Source organism: Budorcas taxicolor, chromosome 18 (genome assembly GCF_023091745.1).
Source record: "Budorcas taxicolor isolate Tak-1 chromosome 18, Takin1.1, whole genome shotgun sequence".
NCBI lineage: Eukaryota > Metazoa > Chordata > Mammalia > Artiodactyla > Bovidae > Budorcas > Budorcas taxicolor.
The window spans coordinates 48,837,036-48,861,248 of record NC_068927.1 but is presented as its reverse complement, the minus strand read 5'-3'; the positions used below and the strand labels follow the sequence as shown (position 1 = coordinate 48,861,248).

The 24,213-nt window shown below is 39.9% G+C and overlaps 1 protein-coding gene and 1 pseudogene across 1 annotated transcript in view; one reads left to right on the top strand and one right to left on the bottom strand.

Moving 5' to 3' along the window:
• LOC128063941 (uncharacterized) overlaps positions 1-24,213 on the top strand; it is a 211,251-nt gene that overhangs the window by 25,879 nt on the left and 161,159 nt on the right. The window lies entirely within an intron of this gene.
• LOC128063476 (zinc finger protein 790-like) lies at positions 472-7,266 on the bottom strand (annotated as a pseudogene).

Below are 24,213 nucleotides of genomic sequence, written 5' to 3'. Positions count from 1 at the left end.
GGTAAAAGACACCAGAACTAAGACATGGCAAATAAGTTGTATGGCATAGCTCAAGGCTTTTCCAGATTAATTGCAGGACAAATTTGCCTTTGGTATGATTTTGGGGAAGTGCAACAAGATTTAAGTAGTAATGCAAAGTTTCCCTACATGATTTGAGCTTTAAGCTATGTAGCATAAAATGATGTGGAGAATCTTTTAAGAATCATTCAAAAGGATTCACGCTATCATCTCGTTTTTATGGCTTTACCCTGATAGCTTATAATTGATGACTACTCAGAAAATGCTTTCCTCTATTAATATACACTGCATTAGGAATTTTTTCTAATTCCTTTTGTTGAGTGTGTTGTGTGCTCTGTCAAAAGGTCTTCCCATATTATTTACATTACAGGCATTCTCAAAAAAAAAGGAATTAACTGAAGTCAATTAACAACATGAATAAAGATTTTTCCTACATTTTTATATCACAAGATTTCACAAGAGTGAAATAAAGTGAGAGCCTGGAGAAAATACCATCTCAAAATCTTTATGCTCACAGGATTTCTCAAAAGTGTAAATACTCTGGTGTTGAGCAAAGTCACAGTCATGACTACTGGTGTTCCCATAATCTTTCCATTGATAGAGATTCCCATCATTGTGAATTTTCTGTTCAGCAAAAAACAAACGGCGACTAAAGATCTGGCCACTTTCCTTACATTTATAGGGTTCTGCATCATTATGAATTTTGCTATGTCATGTTAGCTGTGAACCCCAGATAAAAGATTTCCCACAGACTTTACATACATAAGGTTCCTCAGCAGTATGTATTCTCTGATGTTGTGTAAGTTGTGAACTCAATAGGCTTTTCCACACTCTTCACATTCATATGATCTCTTTCCAGTACAGATTTTCTGATGTCGATTAAGTTCTGAACCACGAAAAAAAGTCTTTCCACATTCCTTACATTCATAGTTTCTCTCACTGGTATGAATTTTCTGATGCCAATTAAATTCTGAACCATGAAGAAAGGTATTTCCACATTCCCTACATTCACAGGGTTTCCTTGCATTATGAATTTTCTCATTTTGAGCAAGGTATGAGGCCCATATAAAAGTCTTCCCACATTGCTTACATTCATGAGGCTTCCTACCAGTATGAATTCACTGATGTCGAGTCAGGTGTGAACTCCAGATATAGGCTTTCCCACATTTCTCACATTCAAAGGGTTTGCTACCAACATGAACATTCTGATGTTGAGCAAGATTTGAACCACGAATAAAAGCCTTTTCACATTCTTTACATTCATGAGATTTCTTACCAGTATGAATTCTCTGATGTTGAATTAAGTGTGAGCCACGGGCAAAAGCTTTCCCACACTCTTCACATTCATAAGGTTTTTCACCAGTGTGAATTCTCTGATGTTTAGTAAGATATGATTGCTGACTAAAGGCCTTTCCACATTCATTACATTCATAGCGTTTTTCACCAGTATGAATTCTCTGATGTCTAGTAAGGTCTGAGCCACAACTAAAGGCCTTCCACATTTCTTACATTCATAATATTTCTCACCAGTATGAATACACTTATGGACACTAAATTGTGAATGAAATCTAAAGGTCTTCCCACATTCTTTACATTTAAAAGGTTTTTCACCAGTATGAATTCTCCTATGACCGGTAAGACTTGAACACAAACTGAAAGCCTTCCCATATTCTTTACAGTCATGTTTTCTTAGCAATATAAACTGTCTGATACTGAATAAGTTCTGAATCAAGATAAAAGTTCTCACATTTCTTATCTTCACAAAATTTTTCACCAGTGTGAATTAACTGATGTTGAATACAGTTGAGTCAGAACAAAAGGCTTTCCTACACTCTTTAAATTCATTCAGTTTCTTTACTGTGTTAAATCTCTGATGAAGATTAAAAATGGGACTTATTTTTACAATTGAGTATAACTTGCTTCAAACATTCTTCCTGATTTTCCTGTTGTCTTTCAAACTGACCTTTGCTTTGCCAATCACCTCTAAAACATAAACATTCAGGGCTATGTCTTTTACAAATTTCCATTATTTCCCATTGAGATATTTCTCTGTCAAAAATGCCATTTTTTGGTGATAACTTCTTGGTCTGATACCTGGATTGCATGTCTGAAAGATAAGAAGATAAATTCGTACTGTTTTTCTGTTCAGAAAGAATTAAGGTTTTCAATGTAGATATAGGAATAAATCCTACAGTAAATAGAGCATATGAAATATTAGTGGCTTAACAAATCCATAAATTTTGGACAATTTGAAAAAAGGGAAAGAAATAAATAGAAATTTAAAAGAACTAAAGAAGCCAAGGCAGGTGATTAGATATACAAAGTTTTGTGAAGGTCAAATTCATCTGAGGGGTAAATAAAAAAAGATTGTTCTGGTACTATACCAATCATGGGATATCAATTTAAAGACTTAAGACTATTTTACCCAGTATGGTATAATCAACATTCAGCACGTTAGGCATTAAAAAAATAATTCTGTTAAAAAAAATATACTACAGATCAAAGAAGGGCAAAGGGAGCCAAAGGATGGAGTAAAGGATAATAGCAAAAAAATCAGGAACCAGGAAGCACAACTGGGACAATGTGATAACAACGTACTAATGATACACCTCATTATCTAATCCCTTTCATCTCTACTGAAATGAGTACACATAATTCTATATCACTTTCTGTACAGGTAAGAGCAAACAAAAGCATATCTATGTTCAGAGAAATGGAAAATCATACCTACTTACTCATTTGTCTTTGCACATTTAAATACTTTGCCTTGCTCATTTTCTCCACTGGGCTTAGCCAAGTCATATTTTGTCAGATGATCCCAACCAAGGTGTTTTTGTTTATTTCTTGAGTTTATAGCATTGCTCTTCCATTTGATTTTATGCTTTAAGTTCTTTCCCAGATGACCTTTACCAAACCTCCATGGGATATCAAACTTACTGGTAAAATATTTTAGAAGAACAAAGCAAGAAAATACTACAACTACTACTATGTGAATATACTGAAGGGCTTATCCAATTTTTATTATTGAAATTATACTGGTATTAGCATTTGACTTTGTTGTTGTTCAGTATCACAGTCATATCGGACTCTTTGCAATTCCATGTCTTAGTTGCTCAGTCGTGTCTGACTCCCTGAGACCCCATGGACTGTAACAATCCAGGCTCCTCTGTCCTCCACTATCTCCTGGAGTTTGCTCAAATTTATGTCCATTAAGTTGATGATGCTATCCGACCATCTCATTCTCTGCTGCCCTCTTCTTCTTTTGCCTTCAATCTCTGCCAGCATCAGGGTCATTTGACTTAGAGACTGATAGAACATACAACATCTCTCAAGGCTAAAGTAATAGAGATTGGTATCTAGGGTTGGTCTACAGGGGGCGTCCTAAACATTTCTCACGTTGACTTGTAACTCAAGGACCATAACCTAGGAATGTGGGTAAAAGAGAGGCAGACCTACACAGGAACTACAGATCAGTTTCAAATCATCCCAGTGACCAAGGAGGGCAATGAATTGAGATAACAACAAAAATGTTTCAGAACTTGGTAGCATACAAAGTTCTCTATAAAAGAAGATAACCGAGTCATTAGTTTCACATTTTGCAGATAAGTGTTGCACAAAATTAAAATAACCATACAACACGAATGCAGAAACTATAGAAACAGCAGAGAACCGAAACGGATCTATAGGGATTCTAAATATTGGAGCTATGAGACAGAGTTTAAAAATAATTATGTTTGAGCTTCCTTGGTGATCTAGCAGTTAAAAGCCTGCCAATGCAGGCAGCACAGGTTCAATCCCTGATCCAGGAAGATCCCACATGCCACAGAGCAACTAAGTCCATGTACCACAACTATTGAGCCTGTTCTGTAGAGCCTGGGAATCACAACTATTAGCCCACATGCCACAACTACTGAAGCCTGCACCCTAGAGCCTGTGACCCGCAATAAGAGAAGCCACCACAATGAGGAGCCTGTGCACCACAACGAAGAGTAGACCCTGCTCACTGCAACTAGTGAAAAGATCATGCAGCAATGAAGATTCAGCACAGCCAAAAATCAATCAATCAATAAATTTAATTTAAAGAAACACATCAATATGGGTTCAGAAATTTAGAAGTGTTAGTCACTCGGGCATGTCCGACTTTTTGTGACCTCATGGACTATAGCTCACCAGCTCCTCTGTCCATGGAATTCTCCAGGCAAGAATACTGGAGTGGGTTGCTATTCCCTTCTCCAGGGGACCTTCCCGACCCACAGATTGAACCTGGGTCTTCTGCATTGCAGGCAGATTGTTAACCAACTGAGCTACGACATGACTCCAATAAGGAATTAAATTTCCTTCCTTGATATTTCAAATAAAAAAGAAGCTTCAAGAGTAAATTATTTCAATTTGATGCTTGCCTATAATAGGAAATTCACCAATTACCATCCTCTTGCCAAATATACCCCTTGCTTCCTTTTGACAGGCAGGACTGGCTTTTTATGACACTGTATTCTCTGCTTATTGTCTTTCATTAGCCCTAACCTCTCTTGCCATTTCCTCTTCACTGTAACCAGAAACCATAACAAAGCAGCCTATAAGGCCTTCTCTTAACATAGAGACTGCTTTGCAGAAGTTAATGAAATTGTTCCAGTCACAGAAAAGAATACCACATTCCTTAATTGATTACAGATTCTTTGTTAACCCTTTTTAACCTAAAATGAAATTAGGAAAATTAATAAACATTGCTTAAAAGAAAGAATTAATTAATGAAGGAAATGTAGCAGTAAGCAAAAACTATGCAAAATAAGAGAAATTCAAGAGGTAACAGGTAAAATGAAAAATAGAGTCAAAATTTTTTTTTTTAGTGAGAGAAGAAATTTACAAATATCTAAACGGGGGAAAAAAAAAAGAGAAATGGGAAGAAACTGACCCTAAACCATTGACCACTGGAGAAAAACAATGGCACCTACCTTTCTGTAACATGAAGGAAAAATGAGAGCACTGAAATGGAGTGGTATTTTGAGGTGAAGAGATTTATTTGGAACTTCACATGGACTTCCCTGGTGGCTCAGACGGTAAAGCGTCTGCCTACAATGTGGGAGACCCAGGTTCAATCCCTGGGTCAGGAAGATCCTCTGGAGAAGGAAATGGCAACCCACTCCAGTACTCTTGCTTGGAAAATCCCGTGGATGGAGGAGCCTGATAGGCTCTTACAGTCCGTGGGGTCGCAAAGAGTCAGACACGACTGAGTGACTTCACTCACTCACTCACTCACATGGAAAAGGTTACTTTTATTTCTAGGTTTTAGGCCTTTATCCACAGGCTTTTGGCCTCTGAGGAGGAAACTCTAGACCAATATTACAGAGATGCTGCTGTCTCACTAAACATCTGGGCTATTATCTGCAGTGATGGCTTCCTTGTTCAGCCCTCACTCACCTGGGCAAGTCTCATCCTTCAAAGCCATCCAGGGTTCTCTTCCCTTCTCCAGTAAAGAGAATACTTCCGGCTGATAAATGCAAAGTCCTGGTCAAAAAATAAGAAATAGGAAATTACCACCTGGTAAGGGTTTCCTAAGTCCCTTAGCTACTAGAAAGGGCAAGAAAAAGGCATAAAAGATGGGGAAGATGGAGGTTCCCAAAGATGATAACTTATTGCCAAATGTACAAAGCACACACCATTTTCCCAGATATAGGTCAGAAATCCCGAGACACTTGAAAGACAATCCAAAAATTCACAATGTAGAAATCAGGGATTTCTGGGGTGAAATTCTGAAGCTTACCCAGTGAGACCAGGTTGCTGTAGTTCTCCAGCATCACATCTCTGTACTGATGTCTCTGTTCTAAGTCTAGGCACTCCCATTCCTCTTGAGAGAAGTCTACAGCTACATCCCTGAATATCATCAGCTGCTGAAATGACAAACCCAAACATTAATGGTGAAGTAAACCTTTTAGATAGGCAGGGAAAAGATGGAAAAGGGCACTGCAGGAAGAGGTATACACATTCAGCAAAAACTGGAGTTGGCTGCCTCTAGGGTAGGGGAGGAAACAACAGGGAAATTAGTGTCCCTTAAACCAAGTGCCTATATGCTCTTAAAATCTCCTGTTGTCAGTCACAACAATGTTATGACCTTCCTGTAACAAACACCAAGACAACTGGATGGTAGCCCAGAAAAACAGGTATCATATGAGTTCTTTGTTGATACCACCAAGAGGCTACACCAGCCTGGAATAATTAACTTCAGATTTATTGTATGAGAAAAGTGGTTTTTTTTTTCTTTCACCTTCTTTTATTTGAATTTTCTATTAGTTGAATTTGAAAGGATTCTTAAGAGATATACTCCCTAGCTGAATTCCATTTTTTGTGGAGATGTACAAAATCTCTAGGCTATCAGCTAAGTAGCTGACCATCTACACTTCTTCTTAATGATATTAATCTCTCATTGGTTTCTTGGCAAGATCCCACATCTCTCTGAACTCAACCTCTTCTTATATCCTCTATCTAAAAGCATGACAAAGTGCCACTACTAAAATAAATACCAACTAACACTGACTCTCATCTTTCCTAAATGAAACACCCCATCATACAGGGTAAATAAAAGCTTTCATATAGTGTGTCCTTTTTAGTCACTCAATTCCACTTTGATGAACCACAGTTGATGTCTTTTAACATTTTATTTTACATTGGAGTACAGTCAATTAACAATGTTTTGATAGTTTCAGGTACATAACAGAATGACTCAGGAGCCACAGTTTGATCTTTAAAAGTCTCTACTATTTCCTTTAAGGGAATATATTTCTCCTCCTTCAGTGCTCCATCAAAATATTAGGATACAAGAGGTATTGAATGCCATGTTGGGAGAGACGAGGGACATACAGAGAAGGTACTAAACTGTTTCACAAATATCACTTACCATGTTGAACAGTGAGTCAGGTAAGCAGTTTAAGGATAAGGAATAAAAATATTCACATGATGTAATATAAATGGTTATCTTATTATAATTATGCGTGCGTGCTAAGTCACTTCAGTTGTGTCCAACCCAATGGACTTTAGTTTGCCAGGCTCCTCTGTCTATGGAAGTCTCCAGGCAAGGATACTGGAGTGGGTAGCCATTCCCATCTCCAGGGATCTTCCTGACCCAGGGATCGAACCTGGGTCTCCTGCATTGCAGGCAGATTCTTTACCATCTGAGCCAGCATAGAAGCTCTATATTATTATTATAAATAGTTATATTTTTGGAGAGAAGCAATTCCAACTCACATGGGCCATAACTTAAAATTCCAAGAGTCACTAGTCTTCTGGATTTCTCATGTAGTTGAAGCAGTTTTGAGAAAGTGGAGCTAGAGGGAAGGAATCCTAAGAGGTCAGGCTTTCCTCAGAGCTTTCAAATGGACTAAGAATACCATTTTATTCCCTGAAGGAAGGTCAGAGGCAATCTGCATAAATTCTGGCCCTATCCAAAACCCAAGAGACTAAACTACAGCAGGATGAAGTTTCAGTCCAACCAGTTATGATAAATCATGACATGGATCAGAATATTCAGATATGAGATAAGGCCATTCTGACTTGCTCTGAATGGCCCCTTTAACAAAAAGGACCCCAAGTTAGATATCCCCCAGGGGGAATTTTCCAATCTGGGAGCCCCGTGAATTTGCCCAGGGCCTTCCTGTGTATCCCTGTATGACAGTGGCCTTTCATCTCCCCCATGTCCAACCAAAGTATATAAAACTTACTGACTCATTTTCATCTAAAGCACTCTCATGACAAAACTAAGGGCAATGATAAACAAAATGAAAAGACAACCTACAGAATGGGAAAAAAATATTTGCAAACAATGCAATCAACATGGGATTGATCTCCAAAATATATAAACAGCTCAATATCAAAAAACAAAAACCAAGTCAAAAAATGGGTAGAGGATCTAAAGAGACATTTTCTCAAAGAAGACTTAAGAAATATTCATTCTTATGAGGAGTAGACCATGCTGAATGAGACTTTCTGTGAGCAGAAATCCTATGAAAAGGAGGTGATTGATGGTGCAGGTAGTAAAAAGAGGCATGGAGATGACAGAGGGATTCAAGGTGGAAAAATTCAAAATACATAGGCTGTATTCTTTTATTTTTTAAGCAGCTTAACTGATATAAAATCCATATACCCTACAATCAATGCATTTAAAGTAAGTTCAGTGGTTTTTTTTTTTTTAGCAAATTAACATATATGCAACCACCGCAAGTCAATTTCAGTATATTTTCATCACCTCAAAAAGAAATCCTGTGTCCTTCAGCTGTTACATTAATTTATTTTGGATGTTTAGATAACCTTGCATATGTGGGATATATTCTACCCAATCATGCTGTATAATTCATTTTATACATTGCTGAATTTGGTTTATTAGTATTTCATTGAGGATTTTTGTATCATATTTATATGAGATAGGCTTTGCTTGGTTTTGGAATCAGGGTAATGCTAGCTTCATTGAACTGGGAGCTTGATGATATTTTTTAATTTCAGCAAAGAAAACACTATCAGAGCTGATAGTAGGAATCTTCCTGAACCAGGTTAGGTCGTAAACAGCAAAGAAGGCCTGACTATTCAGAGGGGCTAGCTTTTAAAGAAACTATCTCTTACTGCAGAAACAGAGGAAGTAACTCTTGAGCAGAACCTCTGCCCCATTTGCCTTTTTGAAGGGAAGTGCCAGTGACACATAGACCAAAAAAAAAAAAAAAAAAACACATCCCAAAACAAAATTAGAAACACCGTGTCCAAAAATATAGTTAGATAAAAGTTTGAAGAGTGCCCCAATTCCCCATGTATAAAGAAAACTCACTAAAAATTTCAGAGAAGATTAAAATTATCACCCAAAATTTCAATATGAATTTTAAGAATTTATGGTACAATCACAGCTCAGAAGCAAGACTACATGGCCAAATGGTACAATGATTTCAGGAAAGAGGAGGAAGTGATAGGCAGACCCCATATGAAAGCTAGTAGAATTCAAGAATGAAGGAGAATATTAGGCAAAACCACTTCAGACTTGAAAAATAAACTACAAAGAGCAAAAGGTATGACAAATCCTACAGAAAGTGCAACATGGAACAAGAGATATAAACATTAGCAAATGGAACAAAATGAAACAAACAGATGACAACTACAGGAAGAAAAAAATGAAAGTCAGAGTGGTTCAACTTGCAGAGCCACATGTAAATCAACGCAGTTAGAACACACCCCCACACCACACACAAAATAAATCGAAAATAGCTTAAAGACTTAAATATAAGACAAGACAACATAAAACTCCTAGAAGAGAACATAGGCAAAACATGCTCTGACATAAAGCATACCAATGTTTTCTTAGGTCAGTCTCCTAAGACAATAGAAACAAAAGCAAAAATAAACAAATGAGACCTAATCAAACGTATATGCTTCTGCACAGCAAGAAAACCATAAACAAAACAAAAAGACAACCTACAGACTGGGAGAAAGTATTTGCAAATGGTGCAACCAACAAAGGCTTAATTTCCAAAATATACAAACAGCTCATACAATTCAATAACAACAAAGAAAATCAATCCAATTGAAAAATGGGCAGAAGATCTAAATGATATTTCTTCAAAGACGACACAAGCACATGAAAAGATGCTCATCATCACTAATTAAATAGAGATGGAAGTCAAAACTATAATGAGGTATCACCTCACATCTGCCAGGATGCATGTGTGCATGCTCAGTCATTTTGGACTCTTTGCGACCCCATGGACCCCACCAGGCTTCCCTGTCCTTGGGATTTTCCAAGCAAGAATGGGTTGCCATTTCCTTCTTCAGGGGATCTTCCTGATGCTGGGATTGAACTCACGTCTCCAGTGTCTCCTGCATTGGCAGGCAGATTCTTTACCACTGAGCCACCTGGGAAGCCCCCCAGTTGGAATAGCCATCATTAAAATCTACAAATAATAAATCCTGGAAAGGGTGTGGAGAAAGAAAATCCCTTTTACACTCTTGGTGGGAATGTAAATTGGTGCAGCCACTATGGAAAACAGAATGGAAATTCCCCAAAGAACTAAAAACAGAGTTGCCATATGATTCTTCAATCCCAACCAGGGCATATACCCAAACAGAATTATAATTTGAAAAGATACATATCCCTGCCTCCTGTTCGTAGCTGCACTATTTACAATTACCAAGACATGGAAAAAAAAATGCAAGTGTCCATCAACAGATGAATAGATAAAGAAGAAGTGGTACATATATATACAATGGAATACTACCCAGCCATTTCAAAAATGAAAAAAAGCTATTTGCAAAGACATGGATGGACCTAGACATTATCATACTAAGTGAAGTTAAGTCAGAAACAGAAAGACAAATACTATATGGTATCACTTATATGTGGAATCTAAAATATGACACAAAAGAATGTATCTAACAAAACAGAAACAGACTCACATAAAGAATAGACTTGTGGTTGCCAAGGAGGGTGTAGGGGAGGGTAGGAGAGAATTGGGAGTTTGGGATTAGCAGATGTAAACTATTATATATATAGGATGGATGAACAAGGACCTACTGGATAGCAGAGGGAACTATATTCAATATCCGATGATAAACCATGCTGGGAAAGAATGTGAAAAAGAATATATGTATAACTGAGTTACTTTCCTGCACAGCAGAAATTAACACAACACTGGAAATCATCTACACTTTAATCAAATTAATTTAAAAAAAGAGAAGTGATCCAACTTGCAACTAAGCAGAGCCTCTAGAGATGGAATACAAATCAAAGGAGAGAATTGAGATTTCTTAACAGGGTACAGAGAGCACAAACCACAGAGGGAAAAATAATTCAGATTATATATTTTTTTCAGACTATATTTTAAAAAGTAATTTCTCAGAAAAGGAGTGAAAATGGACTGGGAGATATTATTTGCAATACACATAGCTGATGAGGATTCATATCCAAACTACAGAACTCCAAATAAAGAACTCCTAAGAATCAACAGTAAAAAGGGAGACAAGCTCCCCAAAACTTGAACAGACACTCCACAAAGGAAGGCCAAAGGACTTAAACAGGTATTTGCCTACCTTTGGGAAGGATATGGTCAAGAGACATTAAAACAAAAGCACTCAACTTCATTAGTCATAAGTTAAGAAAACCACAACGCAATACCACTGCATATATATCCACCATATTGGCAAAAATTTTACAGTGGCAAAAATAATACCACATGTTAATGAGAAAGTGAAGAAACTGAAACTTGCATAAACTGTTGATTGGAGGACTGATTTTGTGCATTTTGGAAAACGGACTGTATCTGCTTAAGCAGATTCACATACCCTATGATCCAGCAAGTTTCTCTAGAAATAGACCTAAGAAACAAATACATATGAACAGAAGATGACAAGTGGAAGAATGCTCCTAGCATCATTATTCGTGAAAGTCCAAATCTGGAAACAGGCCAAATGTCAACCAACTGTATAAGAACTGTTGAATGGACAAATATAGTTGGTATATTCATGCACTGGAATACCAGTGCATTCAGCAAGGCAAACAGTAAGCTAAATTTACATAAAACAATATGGATGAATCTCACAAACATAATGTTGAACAAAGAAGTCAACACAAAACGCTCTATACTGTATGACTCCACACACACATATGTTCAAAAACAGACAAAACTGATGTTTGGTGGTTACTCTGGGGAATCTACTGACTGAACAGGAGCACAGCAGGGGCTTCTGGAATGCAGGCAATGATTTATTTCTTGATCTGGGTGCTTATTACATGGGTGTTCCCTTTGTGGTGATTCAAGGTGTACCATTTTGGTCTTATTGGTTGTTTGCATCACTGTGTATACACTTGTCTATATATATGATAAACTTCAATAAAAGATTTATTTTATAAATTATGAAGAAATATATACAAGGCAAATGGAAACAAAATAACCAAGGGCTATGATCTTGAGGATGCTAAAATACTAAAGTTTACAATTCACAATAAACATATAATAATTATGAATATCTATATATCAACTAACAGTGGAACTTTCATAAAGCAGAAGTTACAGGCTGATACAAGATAAAATTGCACTGATAATTAATTTCATTGATAATTCATATTAAAATGAATTTTAATATATTTTTCTCAATTTAAGATAAATCAACTGCAAAACAAATACCTATAGACTGACTATATATTAGATCACAAAGACATATTCATTAAATTTCAATATCATAATGCAGCGAAACAGTACATTACAAGAGGGGGCCTATGTGCTTTACCGAAAGTCCTACATTTTATCAATAAGCGTTGAGTTCCCTTCATGACACATGGCTCAAACTCTTCCATGATGCTGAGTCTAAGAAACTATACCACTGTATTAGTTTTCTACTACTGAGTAACAAACAATCACAAATGCAGTGGTTTAAAACAATAAAACTTAATCACCTTACAGTTAGATAGAGGTCTGCCATGGTTCTCACTCGGCTAAGTAAGAGCAAGGTGTTGGCAAGCCTGTGTTCCTTTCTGCAGGCTCTAGGGGAGAATTAATTTCCTTAGGTTTTCCAGTTCCTAGAGGCCACCAACACTCCTGGGCTTGAGGCTAACTACTTCCTTGATCTAACCAGCAACTTTGTATCTCTCTAACCATTCTTCTGTGATCACATCTCCCTGCAACTCTAAATTCAGCTGGAAAAAGTCCACTGACTTTAAGGATCCAAGTGAATAGTTTGGGCCCAAAGGGAGAGTCTAGGATAATCTCCCCACTTCAAAACCCTTAATTTAATCCCACTTGCAAAGTTCCTTTTGCCTTGTAATTAACATATTCATAGGTGCCCAGGTTCTGGACAGGGACATTATTCTGCCTACTCCAACCATTCTTAAATGTTCTATCCTCGACTTTCCTCTTTTTAAGGGAATACTCAAAAGTCCACCTCATTCTACCCTAATACTACCTCTCCAACACAGCTGTGAATCCAATCAGAATAAGCATCAGTATCCCCTGTACCCATATTTATGCCCATCATATTGTAATAAGCCCTAGGCTCCTTGGTGATCTCTCTTTACAGATACTATATTCCTCATCAGTTGGACGTCCCATTTTCTCATCCCTCAATTCCTGAGACTTTCCAGTATATCCTCTGGAATTCAGAATAACAAAACCCTCTTTTATCTTCAACCACTTCCCTGAACAATCCTTTCTCCTTTCTGGGTCTAACAGAAACTTGGCTTTCTCCAGAGGACTCCTGAAGCCCTCTCAATGTTTTCCGCCCCCAACAGCCTCTTGCCACTGGGTCTCTAAGTGGGGCAGGTGTCCTCCTTGCTCTTATTACTTTCAGACTTTCTCCCTTCCTCCTCCACAAATGCTCTACCTTTGAATTTCATGCCAAGAGACCACATATAACTCCCATAACAGCCACACTGTTGCTGACATCTACCAAGTACAGGGTATTTCTTTCCCTTTTTTTTCGCAAAACTTGAGCTCGTGGCTTACTCTGTACAATGCTATTTGTTCAGTTGCTAAGTTGCGATTTGTTGTTCAGTGGACTCTTTTGCCACCCCAGGGCCTGCAGCCCACCAGGCTCTTCTGTCCACGGGATTTTTCGGGCTAGAATACTGAAGTGGGTTACCATTTTCTTCTCCAGGGGATCTTCCCAACCCAGGGATCAAACTCGTGTCTCTTGCATTGGCAAGAGGATTGTTTACCACTGAGCTACCCAGAGGAGCCCATAGGCTACTACCCTTCTTTTATTCTAGCAATTTCAGGACACCTACAGATAAGCCTGGCTTACTCCCTACTGGTACAACCACTTTTCCTTCTCTCATGGCTCATTCCCGCTACCATACTGATAGGTTGTTCTCTCTCCCTCCCCAGCTGCTGTTCTATTTCTTCACTCAATTTACAGAAAAACTCTTCGAATATGTGGTCTATAGTTTCCCATTCCTCTCGCCTCATTTTACATTATCCTACCCCAATCCAAGCAGCCCCCACAGAAACTACTCCCCACAGCTTCACGAAAGACTGTGAAGGTTACTAAACGCAACGCTGAATTCCTTGTCTCTGGCCCCACAGCTGCTGCCACATTTACCACCTTTACACACACGTTCACGACTTGGTGACACAGTCACAATCATACACGTGCACAGTCACATCTAAAAGGTCCATTACAAACACATACAGCTCTCGTCCCCATCGCACTATGCACACATATCCCTCCACGGTTCCCATACCTTGCTCCTGCACCAATTTCACACAAGCACCCAAGGTTCGCTGCTAGGATCCCTCGCGCACGTGGATACACACATGCAACTTCCCACCATCGTCCCTCCCACATCCCATTGCTTGGTAAAGCCTCAAACTCTGAAAACTTTAGCCTCTCACTGCCCTGCCCCGCGGCCTGGGCCTCTCAGGGTTCACTCCGCTCCCGGGTCTTAGACTCACTCGACTTTGAGGTTCCCTCAAGCTGTGGATATTCCTCAGGGACTCGCGGCCGATCCCTCCTATGGTCCTGAACCGAAGAGTGTGCGGACAGAATGTTGCCTCGGGTACGCTGGACACTGGGAAATGTAGTCCGGAGCCTGGACAACCTTTTAAAAGCCCAGAGGTCTCAATTCACAGACCTTGGTCTTGGACCTTATCCCTTCGCTCATCAGAGACCATCGGCCTCACATAGCCTCACATCTGTGGCAAAGCGTCAACCAGTTCCAGGCCGTGTCTAGAACACAAGTTTCAACTTAGGACTCCGCCCAGCTCTTCCTCTACAAACTGGTGACCCTCTGTGGGAACTGGGACAAGAAACCCAAGCGAATCGAGATTGCCAGGAGAAATATCAATAACCTCAGATATGCAGATGACGCCACCCTTAAGGCAGAAAGTCAAGGTGAACTATAAAGCCTCTTGATGAAAGTGAAAGAGGAGAGTGAAAAAGTTGGCTTAAAGCTCAACATTCAGAAAACTAAGATCATGGCATCTGGTCCCATCACTTCATGGCAAAGAGATGGGGAAACAGTAGAAACAGTGTCAGACTTTATTTTGGGGAACTCCAAAATCACTGCAGATGGTGATTGTAGCCATGAAATTAAAAGAAGGAAAGTTATGACCAACCTAGATAGCATATTAAAAAGCAGAGATATTACTTGGCCAACAAAAGTCTGTCTAGTCAAGGGTATGGTTTTTCCAGTGGTCATGTATGGATGTGAGAGTTGGACTGTGAAGAAAGCTGAGCACCAAATTGATGCTTTTGAACTGTAGTGTTGGAGAAGACTCTTGAGAGTCCCTGGGACTGCAAGGAGAGCCAACCAGTCCATCCTAAAGGAGACCAGTCCTGGCTGTTCATTGGAAGGACTGATGCTGAGGCTGAAACTCCAATACTTTGGCCACCTCAGTGAGAAGAGTTGACTCCCTGGAAAAAACCCTGATGCTGGGAGGGATTGGGGGCAGGAGGAGAAGGGGACGACAGAGGATGAGATGGCTGAATGGCATCACCAACTCGATGCACATGAGTTTGTGTGAACTCCGGGAGTTGGTGATGGACAGGGAGGCCTGGCATGCTGCGATTCATGGGGTCGCAAACAGTCAGACACGACTGAGTGACTGAACTGAACTGAACTGGGGCGAGGGGGGTGGAGGGTCCCCTGTCTGAGAAGCCATGGGAGCACCTCCTCCAGTATCCTTCACAACAGCAAACACTTACCTTGTTCCAATTACACTTAAATTGGTTTAAATTAATTTTCATGGTTACATTAGTATTTTGTAAATGTTATTCATGTCTGAGCTATTATTTTTGCTGAAAATAACACTTGCCAGCTGTTTTTTACTTTGTTTCTTTTTTATGAGATTATCATTTATTTTTTTATTTTTAATTGGAGGATAATTCCTTCACAATGTTGTTGGTTTGTGCTGTACAGCATGAATCAGCCGTAAGTATGCATGTGTCCCCTCACTCTTGAACTGTGCTTATCATTTAGATGTATGTCTAAACTTTCTGATGGAGGAGTAGTTCTTTCAATATTTTCAAAATTATCAGGTAATCTTTAAATATTTTAATTGTGAAATCAAAAATACTTGAAGAAAAGGACATAGAATGTGTAAGTTCAGGGTAACGTCATACAAGCGGAGAATCTTGGTATGTTGGTACCTTGTTGGTACCTCAAGAAGAAATGCCCACCCCCTGTGATCATTTCTGACCCCAAGATACCAACTGACCATTGTCTTATTAGTATAATATCTTGATTTGTCACTTAGCTATCTTTGAAATTTACATAAATACAATGAAACTGAATGAATTTACTTAGCTGTTAAAACTCCTAACTAGATTAACTCAAAACTCCACACTAAAGGCTTTACAAAAGGAAATATATGCCAATTCAGGTATAAAAATTAGTTTCCTCAGTTTCTGTGGTGTTGCCAGACTCCAAGATCAACCCTCCCTCCAAGCTTCAAGGATTCACTGGGAGAATTCCAGGAAAACAATACAAAGCAAAATCAGCAAAAAGAAAAGGTACACTGGGCAAACTTCAGGAAAAACCAGCCCCATGTTTCCGAGGATCCTTTCCCAGTGGAGTCACAAAGGCCATTAATTCCCCAGGAACAAGTTTTGACAGTGCATGTGAAATGGTAACAACCAGGGGAGCTCGTTAGAAACTCAGTATCTAGTATTTTCATTGGGGCTTGGCTGCATAGGCAGGCTCTGCCTGGCGCATAGGCAGGCTCTGCCTGGCACATACCAGAATTTCAGACTCTCAGAAGGAAAGCAAGTATTTAGCATAAATTACATTGTTTGAACAAACATTGTAGACATAGTGAGCCATTCTTATCAATTAGGATAATGGCAATCTTCTCAAAATCTTAAATTCTAGTTGTAAATCAAGAGCCAAACTTCAAGCAGGCCTTTAAAGGATAAGTTTTCTCAACTCTGCTATGTTAACCTTTTCCTGCATACTACTGTCCTAAACAAATGGCTTTCAACAACATCAAAAAAATTACAAAGTTTGTAAAAAGCCAAGAAAAATCAAGGCATTCCCAAAACACAAGGCAAAAATCAGGACTACTTCAGATGTTCTTAGGTTGTTGCTGCTTAACTTCAGTCTCTGCCTCTTTCCTCATGTGGCCTTCTTCTATGTCTTCTCATCTTCTGTTTATTTTAAGTGGATTTACGTCACATCCAGATAATCCAGGATAATCTCACCTAGATATCCTTATCTTAATTACATCTGTAAAGAACCACCCCCACTTTTTTATTTCCCCAAATAAGGTCACGTTCACAGGTCTTGGGAGTTAGGATGTGGACATATCTCTAGGATGCCACCACTTAATCCCAAACAACCTGCTACTATATTTAGTTTTATCTTAATAGATTTCCATAGAATTCTCATCTTGCCTTACTGATCTCAGAGGTTCAGCAGAGCAAAGACAAATGACCTGCCCACTAAAACTTGTTCATTCTAGTTTTATCTCAGTAAATGACAATTCTGGTTTCTTGATCTAAAAATATGTGGGTTGGCCTAGGCTCCTCTTTTTCTCTCATTTCCCTCATCAAATCTATTACCCAATCCATTTAGCTCCATCTTCAAAATGCATCTAGAATCCAACTAGTTCTCATAACTACCACTGCCATCCCCCTCGACTGAGTCACCATTATCTCTTATCTGGATTATTCCACCAGCCCATTGGCTAGTGTCCCCCTACACCCTACTCTCCACTCAGCACTCCAAATGATTTCTCTTAAATACAAGATCATGTCACTCTTCTGTTCAAAACCCACTATTGCTTTTACATCTCACTAAGACTAACCAAACTTCATAAAATATTTTCCATAATCAGTCTTCTCATTAGCTGTTTTACCTCATTTACTACTCTCCACTTTGTCCCACTGTCCTAGTTGCTGCTCACTGAATATACCAGGCTTATGGCTTGCTGTTATTGTTCATCACTCAGTCGTCTCCGACTCTTTGCAACCCCATGAACAAGCAGCCTGTCAGGCTTCCCTGTCCTTCACTATCTCCTGAAGTTTGCTCAAATTTGTGTCCATTGAGAGGCTTATGTCTAACCCACAGCATTTATGTTTAGTTGTTTTCTCTGCTTGGTGCTCTTTATCCAAATACCTTCAAATGTCACTACTTCTGTTTTTGATCAAATATCTGCATTTGAAGAGGAAATGCGGCTGAGAGGATTCAGATTTTTCCACCATCTCAGCCACCCATACAGTGACCCACAATCATGCATCTCTCTCTCTCTCTCTCACACACACACACACATACTCCCAACCACACAAGCCCACAATATGACCCTCTATCCTCACAAAACCACTCAATCTTGATGCTACCTCTCCCTCACCGCATGCAGTCTCTCTTTCATTCAACTAACCCCTAAATGTAGTCACACTCGCAATCTCATCATGGTCTCATACTGGGACCCTCCTTTACCCACTCTCTCATGTGTCTGGACTTGTGAATTTCTCCCCTTTAAACTCCCGAGGCTGCTTTGGTCCCAGACACTCATGTTCCACATTCGGGTTCTCTCTTCTGGTTCCCAAACACGTTCCTCAGCAGCTTGTCTCAAGGGCATCTGCGCGCTCCCAGATCAAAGCGTAACCCTGAGCAGCCTCCTGTGCATTTCGCTGAGGCCAGGCCCCGCCTCCGAGCCTAGGGAACGCAGTTTACCTTGGCCGAGTCCGTCCTGCCGTTGGCGAAGTCCTGGACTACATTTCCCGGGACGCCGTGGGGCTCACTATGTTGCGGAGTGAGCGCCAAAACCAGCGAGAGCCTCAACAGAAACTTGAGGCTGGGCTGTGTCAAAGAAAAGTTGCACCAAACAAGTTATACACATAAGGAAAGCGTTATTAAAGACTATTGCAATAGGGAAGAGAGATTTACCTCAACTTGGTATATAACAGTCGCTCGGGGTTTATAGCCAGCGGACAGGGTGATGGAGTCAGTGGAGTCGGCTTGACTAAAGTTTGCTCATGGAATTCTTGTCAGTTGAGACTCGCGGAAGCCTCAGGTGCGCTGCCAGGTCCAGGTTCCTCGCCACGGGGAACTCAGGATAGCTTTTAGAGCCTCTCTCTAAATTGGAGATAGCTCTTAGCAGCCTCTTTCTCGCTCTCGCTCTGTCGCTCTCTCTCTGGACTACATCTCCCAGAGGCCTCTAGGCCTGGTGCTTCCTCCCGCGAGAAGCAGACCTTCTCCTGAGGAGTGGGCGGGTTTTTCTGGCGGGTAGGGGCAAATAGCCTCTGGGTGCCGTGGGAGCTGCTGGGCTCTATTTGTTTCAAGTACAGTGGAGCGGTGCTGACCAGACAGACCTGAGGAATCATAGGTGAGATGGGTTGGAGCTGGGCGTGTCTGGAACCTCCGGCCTCTACGGGAGCCAGCCAGCTGGGAAGGGGAGATTGTGAGGAGTGTGTGTCTGATTGTGATTGTGTCTCTGTGTCTGTGTGACCCTGTACCAAACTGTAAAGGCGGGGAGCCGGGCTTGATTTGCAGTTGTAATGGTGCATGTGTGATGGAGTTTAACTTTGTGACCGGGTGTGGCACTGTTTGTGAGTGTGAAGTTCTTTGACTGCGGTTGCAAAGCTGTGTATCCACTTTGTGTGTGTATTTATGAACATTTGCTGAGCGGTGGGCGTGGGGTGGCTTAACTGTGAGATTTCCAACTATTTCCCCTTGAGGGTGTGTTTGTGATATTGTTGGTGGGTAGGGTGCGTCTGAATTTGTTGTCATTGTGTCCCCATGATGGGTTGTCAATGGGAATGTGAGTACCTGGGGGTGCCTTTGACTGCGATCGTGACTGACTGTCCCCAGAGTGTATATGATTGAGTGGTCCTCTGGGGTGCCTGAGTGCCCCGTGGTATGAGTGAGTTTCTGATTATGTATCCATATAGCACAGTAGGTGTGGGCCATCTTTGTCTGTGTCTTTGTGACTCCAGCGCTCTGTTCCCAGGAGTTGGAGCCCAGGGGCAGAGTCTGCCCAGAACTGCAAATGACCCTGTGCTTCTATTATGCTGGTATTGAGCAGGATGCACAAGCCTTTTCTGGGCTAATATCTGTAGGTGGTAGATTGACTTGGACTCCCAGAAGAACCTGATTTTTCCTGACTCCTTTCTCCCTCCCCAGCTCTGCTCTACTTGCACAGTCTTCCAGAGTGGAGTAAAGAATGCCTGTTGACCATCCACAAGGCACCTGCAAGGTAGCTTATTATTTCCCCTTGTTTCCCGAAATCCTCTTTTCTTTGTCAAGATATGACTTGCCTTCCTTCTCTTGAAAATTTCTTGCCTGTCAGGTGACTTGATCCATGGAATTTTTTTCCTTTGAGAAATGTGATTTGCTCTAAACCCCAATCTACACACATGACTTTTCTCTTCCTAATTTGTCAAATGATTTAATTTTTCTTTAAGCTGTCTTAAAAAATCTTTTTTATTATAAAAGTGAAATTATCTTTAATTACAAACATACAGCTATCCTCAATGAAGAAAATTAAATTTCCAGTTAAAACCAGTGCTACCTTTTGGTAGTATGTTTTATGTACACATATAAAATGTGGTTTTTAAAATTGAATTTATTTAGTATTTACCATTTGTAGTATACATTTTAACATAAAATTATATTTAAGTATTGAGAGGGTAACAGGCAGGAAGGCTAGGGTCCCCCAAGCAGAGGAAATAGACTGCAAATGTCAGACCTTTTTTTTCCTTCTCTGTACAAAATTAAAAGGAGGTTTCTTTTAAAATTCTGTGTTGCCATGACACCTGTTTCCACCTGAACTTAACTTTTCTCAAACCTTGAGCTAACCAATGTTTTTATTATGGAAATATTTTTCTTAAGCTATGTTTAATGAACTATGTATTTACATTAGACTCTGTCTTTTTTCAAGTCGTTTCCACCTAAGACTCAGAACCTATAATGGCTCAACAAACCAGTATGTTTTACTCAAGGAAATGTTCTCTTAAACTATGTTAATGAGACTATGTATTTGCTTGGAACCCTGCCTTTCTTCAAGATTCATGTCAGTCATTTTATGGCCCAGGATGACTCACCCTATGCCAGTGCTATCTCAAAAATTCATGTTGTGGGTGAATGGCCTGGTGCCACTCTCAGAGTTTTTAGACATTTCCTTTCTCTAATTAACAGCTTGCTAACAGGTATATTAGGGGGCACTCTCTCTGCCCACCTCTGATGTCTATGTCAAAAGCTTTCTCTATCTGTTTTATACTTTAATAAAACTTTATTACACAAAAGCTCTGAGCTATCAAGCCTTGTCACTGGCCCCAGATCGAATTCCTATCCTCCGGAGGAGGCCAAGAATCCCGGCATCATTCACGGCTCATAGCAACACGAGCCTTTCATCTTTGGGGCTCTTCAAGTTTGGGACATATGGAACAGTACACAGTAACAGCATAGATCACAAATCTCTTGAAAGTCTATGATCCAACAGATTAGGTTAGTAGTTCTAATTCTCAGGAATTTATGAAATGGTCAGAGAGACTAGAAAGTTTGACTGAGAAAGGAGAGTTTGGTCTACATGCTTCATCCATCTCTGGCTGCTCCCCTGGAGGAGACATTGGGTGCCTCTTGACATTAGCAGGTCGGTATAATCCCCCAACAGGGTTTCTGCCATAAGCCGTGTGAGGTCACTGTGGAACTGCAGATTGGAACACAGCTCTTGGTTCACACGTGTGTCTCTTTCAATCAGTCACACACACAGGCATACCGTAGAACTAGTAAAGTACGGCAGAAAACGTGTTTGCTAGGAGAACAAAGAACTAGAGCTCCAAGCATCCTTATCTTGTCCTGAAGAATCACGGATGAGCCCCCAAGATGTCAAACATTTGACATGAATCTTGAAAAAAGACAGGTTTCCAAGCAAATACATAGTCTCATTAACATAGCTTAAGAGAACATTTCCATGAATAAAACATACTGGTTGACTTGAAAAAAGATAGAGTCTAATGTAAACACATAATTCATTAAACATAGCTTAAGAAAAACATTTCCATAATAAAAACACATCAGTTAGCTCAAGGTTTGAGAAAAGTTAAGTTCAGGTGGAACCAGGTGTCGTCATGGCAACACAGAATTTTAAAAGAAACCTCCTTTTAATTTTGTACAAAGAAGGAAAAAAAAAATCTGACACTTGCAGTCTATATCCTCCACTTGGGGGTCCCTAGCCTTCCTGCCTGTTACCCTCTGCCAGGGTCCAGCCCCGGTGGATCCAGGGTAATTCGAAGGGGAGACGGAATCGGCGTCCTAGGAAAAAACTTATTTAATTACAGATATATAGAGAGATTAGAAATGGATAGTGTAGTAGGAAATATTAGTGGAGAAAAAGAGGCTGAATAATTTGGTTTACGTAGGATACCAATAAAACTCCAAGACAAGGAGTTTGCACCATCTACGTTGGGCCACCGGCGCCCGTTTGAATATTGGAGGGTGCGCCGCCTTGGGCTCCCTCTCTCACGGATCTTAGAAGCCAGGGCAAGTAAGTAGACGTGGCGAGCACCCACGCTCCAGATGGGAATTCAGCCAGAAAAATGGGAAGCAAGAAAGAAACAGCACGGGAATCAGTCTTTCCAGAAACTGATCTGATTTCTTTATTTTTCAGGTTTGCTTATATACTTTTTGTTATACATAGGGATGAATACAGAGTCACGCGGGGGTCAGCAGACCTGACCCTTGTCAAAATCAGGTGCTTCATATAAAATTATACAAAGGTCTTATGGGTTTTACATCATCTTCTGGCCATGAGGCCTGCTGACATTTTATGGCCCTTTCTGATAACGGTCAGTCAACCAGAAAACTTATTTTTTCCAGGGGTGATTTTTTCTTAAACCAAGCGCCACCCTCCAAATAAAGTTGCATTCCTTTAGGGTGAGGGTGTAGTGGGTTACAATCAAGAAAGGAATTTACTTAGCCTAAGGTTTAATATGATTAATCTTAAATGTTAATACTTATTTTTCCTATATGCTAGTTATATTCATTATAAGGGCAAGGAATATGGAGATTTAGCAGCAAATATTGGCTCAACAAATGAAAACCCTTCACCAATATAATTTCTAATCAATCTACTATACTATACTAATAATTTTCTAACTTCTCAAAAGAGTCTGTATATAGAAAGTTTAAAGCATCTCATGCCTCTCATGGTTGGGAGGCTGTAAACAATCACATGTGGCCGGACGAACCCGCTCAGGCAGGCTAGAGAACCTTCAGAGGAGTTTGTAAGTTGAAACACTCTTGTCACGCCCAGGAATTTTTATTAACTGAAACTGCAAGTTAACTCCTTCTCCAAGAGAGGTGGTGGTGGGGAAGAGCCCCCTGTAAAGTCAGAGGTGTAGGTGAGAGCATAAAACAGACTCTGGTTTTGGGGGTAGATGCTCGGGAACAGGGGGTTTCCTGAGGCTCGATCCTGCCTTTGCGTATGCTGAAGCCTCCTTCCTCATGACCTTTGCCATGGGCGGAGTTCCTCACGCTGGCTCCTGGCAACCCTCTCAGTATCTTCCCACATAATTTAATATTTGAAACATTTTTAGAGATGCATATTTATTTGAATGCCTATGTCTTCATTTTTTCAAATTATATATAGAAATGGCATTTGACACCCAGTTGTGCAAATAATTATAAACACCCATGTTAGGAATCAAGAAAAAGAATACAGCCATCTGTAAAGCAGCCTCTGATATACTCCTCCACAGTCATAAACAATTATGCTCTTCTGGTGATAACCAGTGTGATCATTTCTTAGTCTTTCACTTAGAGCTTTGATATGAATTCGAAAATCACGTAAGTTAGTTTTTGTCCATTTTCTATCTTTGTATGAACAGACATTCTTTTATGTCTTTTTTTCATTAAAAATATTTGTGAACTTCATTCATATTTCCCATAACTATAGTTCATTTTTTCAATTGCTCTATACATACTGTCTCACTGTATAATAGTATCAATTTACTACTCTGTTCTATTCTTCATGGACAATTGACTTGCTTACAGTATTTGAGTGTTATAAGCAATGTGACTGTGAATATTTTGTGCAGATATTTTGGTACATGTGTGCTTATATTTCTTTAATATGTAATAAAATTGTAATTCACTTGTTGAGGGCTAGGGTTTGTACATCTTCAGTTTTACTGGACAATGCCAAACTCGTCTCTAAAAATACTGTGCAAGTTTTTTACTTGTATCAGCAGTAACAAAGATTCCTTTTGTTTATAGTCATGCCAGCTCTTGGCATTGTC